Here is a 3,730-nt window from a genome sequence, read left to right as displayed (position 1 = left end):
ATTAATTTATTATTACATCTTGCCTTATCTGACCATTTAACTTTAGACGGTTGGTTAATTCCGGTGAGTGCGCTGAAAGAAAGCTGTGTGCGTTCACGAGGAGAGTGACACTTTCTATTCTATTCTTAGCACTTGGATACAATGGAGCATTTTTGGGCACTTTCTTTTACTGGATTGTTTACCACATTGGGATTTACTTACAATCGTCCTAAGACACCAATTAGTGTGTGAAGCGCATTGGTATTGAATTACTATCATGAAACTATTGTTTGGACACTTTTTAGCTATTTATAGTATTTATTGCATATGGGTCATTGATTGGTCACTTAAAATTAAGTATTATCTGAATTGCAGTTTTATGTATTTTATATTATTATCTTCATTTAACAGATTTAGCAATAGATTGCACTTTATACACTGTTACTTGAATGATTATTTAGCACTGTGCACTTTTTAATTCACATAACTACAAGTGGTTACACTTTGAGCATAGCAGCTTTCTATTCTATGCAATATTAGTATTCCATAGCATGGAATATCACTATTTACTAGGGATTCACCTATAGCAGTTCAGATACCAGTGCGGATACTTGGCATTTACATGAGAACTACCAGGGTTGCAGCGGTTGCAGCTGGGAGCTGGCTCTGGCGCTCCACCACTGTCCTGAAATCATTAGTCTGTATTGTTTTGGAAAAACTGTCACATGACACTAAACAAAAATGTATCAGTACTTGTATCTGTGAGGACTTGGGCAAGTACCAGTACTCGTACTTGCAAAACTGGTATCTGTGCATCCCTTGATATATATTTATAAAAACAAAATCGTACATTAAAACAGAGATGTACAAACCCCAGGAGCTCAGTGTGCTCCTTACAAATCACAGCTGCCTCCTAACTTTTGAATTTTTCTCTAGTCTAGTCTTGGAGCTGGAACAGTATCTGTACTTGTACCAGGTACAGTACTTGGTATAGGTGCATCCCTACTATTTACACAGCAGAAGCTGCCTGCCCAGAGGTGAATTTTCTCCTGATTGAATGCTCGAACGGAGCTGTCGGAGACCAAGGAGTCACTGCCCTGACCTACTCACTTCTGTGTGTAATTTTAAGCTTCAGCTACTGAGCTCTGTAAATAGCAGTGTTACAATAGGTGGAATAGAGATAGAGGAAAACATGTGAAAATCGTCTCAGAGCTCCACCTGCTGGTGAAAAAACAAGATTATAAAACATTAATACTCCTTTTTCTATTTATTTGGTTCAAAAATAGAATTTTTTTAAAATTATTATTATTTTATTTTAAATTTAATTTCTGACCATAATAAATGTATAAAGTATATACGAATCCTTTACATATTCTGTAGATGTATATCCAATTGCTAAAATGTCACACAAGCTTTAACATGTTAATGTAATTTCAAAATTTAAAGAATATCTGGTGATCCTGCCATAAAGGTTCAGGCACTTCTTGTTATAGGGTAGTAGTAGTTCCACAACAGCTGAAGTATCGAGGTTGCCTACCTCTGAGTTAGGATTTAGATCTGCTATGAAGACAGGTGCACTTTAGAAAAAAGCTTTTCTTCCATAGTCGTCATCCAGTTCAGACCTCACATGCAGTTCTCATAGAGTAAACCTAAACAATGCATCAGCCTGGGAGAGGCAGGACAATGACAGCTCTCCTTTGCCTTCATGGCAAATCCACCTTGAATGGTTGGCAATGCCAGCATTTCTCAACCAGGGTGCAGTGGCACCCTGGGGTGGCTTCTGGCTTCCTCAGGGGGTGCCTCTAAAATACGACAAATACCGGCGCCGCCGGTTGCAAGAAAAAGCCCAATTTGACGTTAGTGGAAACACAACAGATAAAGGCGGGGGCTCTGATGTGAAAGGGGGTACTCTGATGTGAAGCAGAATGTAACCAGCACGTTTTTTGCACTTTTGCTTGCGGTTCCCCCTTAAAAACCAAACCTGGCCCCTTATCTCAGATAAGGGTCTGGTATGGATTTTTGCAGGGACCACACATAATTTTTTATATTTACGGTTTTTACATGTTAGGCTGGGGTGCCCGGAGATTGTGCATACTTTTAAAGGGTGCCGTGGCTGAAAACAGTTTGAGAAATGCTGGAATAAGGGTTTTAGCTCTAAAAGCGCTCTCACCCTTTAGTAAATGATGTGCATGGCCACAGTACAGGTGTGCGATAAAATATGCATACCCCATGCACTTCTTTTTATGGCATTTCCATTGCTTTCCATACTCCGCCTCCTTATGTCACCAAATCTGGCCTCCCCGCGCTCACGTCCGTAATACATTGCTTGGAGTGCATGCAAATCTAAGCAAAAAAGCAAACAAATCCATTTATGGTAGTGATGTCCTCGGCGTCCATTGTTCTACCTTTTAGCACAAAATAAAGTGAGAATCATTATATTTATATTTGACGCATTGTTTTTGTGGAGGAGGAACAGAGGACATCTGGACATTTCCATTGTCTTTGAACAGCCCTCTATTATGCTCCAGGTCCGGGGGGATTGTATTGGGTGGTTAGATTGCGTTCTATGTGGTTGAACATCCACTTGTATGTGCTGAGCCGGAGTCCTCCGCCGCTGTACTGTACAAATACCTTGCAGAATGTAAAACCTCTGATATTATTTGTGGAAGCAGGTGAGGGATAAAGTTCTGTGGCTGCTGCTTTACTAGGAAAACAAAGAGAATCTCCTGGAATACAGGGGGTGATTACTGGCTATCTTACATGTAGGCTTTTGTGGTGGAAATGCATTAGGAGGAACAAAAGGGGAGCATTATGAGCTTAGCCGGTCAGTGGTAGCTGGATTGGCTTATTCCGCTGCCTGGGGCAGCAGAAAAAAAATGGTATGTGTCTCATATGTAACTGAGGTTATCCAGATCCGCCATCATAGGCTGCTCTCAGCTATGGCTGGGGTGGAACTGCAAGTCTCAGCATGCCCTGTCTGCTCTTGGTGCACTAGTGTGCAGGTATCAGTAAAGAAGGATAAGGCTGGATGAAAAGAGATATCATTTTTGTTATGGTGATCATCACGCAAGAATGGTCGGCAATTAATGGCTAGCAGTTGCTACACGTAGGGAACAATGGGGTGCTATTAAATAACAATAGTAACATTTGGAGACTTCTCCTGACGTCTCCAAACTCTTCACCCTTTTGTGAATAACCCTGTAAATGTTGCAGTGGGCATGGCTATCACTAGTGTCTCTGTTATTTCACAATCCTGTAGCTTGTCAATCAGCACTTGGCCATGCTTAGTCCCGCCTACTGCATTCTTGATTGGTAGCACGGCCTCTGCTGCTAAGCGCCTCCTACTTTGAGCTGCAGTGCCTGGAAGGGGTAGAGTGCGAGATACAAGTGAAGGAGGATTTGGCTCACTCAGGGGAGGTAAAGGAAGCTTTTTGGTTTACTTTATGAGGCTTGTGCATCACATCAGACTGTTTAGACTGTCATATGAGAGCATTTAGTACTACTTTTACTACCATAAGCGTTATACTGGACTAAAACTTTCATCCAGCCTGTAGATCATCGTATTTTTAATTTTGGAAAGCGGTGGAAAAAAAACACTTTAGGGTTTAACCAATTCTTTTGTGCATATGAATTTGTCATCGTCCTCGTATCTAGGGGGTGGTGCAGGGTGTTGTGTCTTTCATCCCAGAAGGTTGAGAGGTATGTATAAGGTTCATTACTGTGCAAGATGTACATATACCCCACCCAACCC

Source organism: Nanorana parkeri, unplaced genomic scaffold (genome assembly GCF_000935625.1).
Source record: "Nanorana parkeri isolate BGI_ZX_2015 unplaced genomic scaffold, ASM93562v1 scaffold2, whole genome shotgun sequence".
NCBI classification, from domain to species: Eukaryota; Metazoa; Chordata; class Amphibia; order Anura; family Dicroglossidae; genus Nanorana; species Nanorana parkeri.
This window is presented reverse-complemented; position numbering follows the sequence as displayed.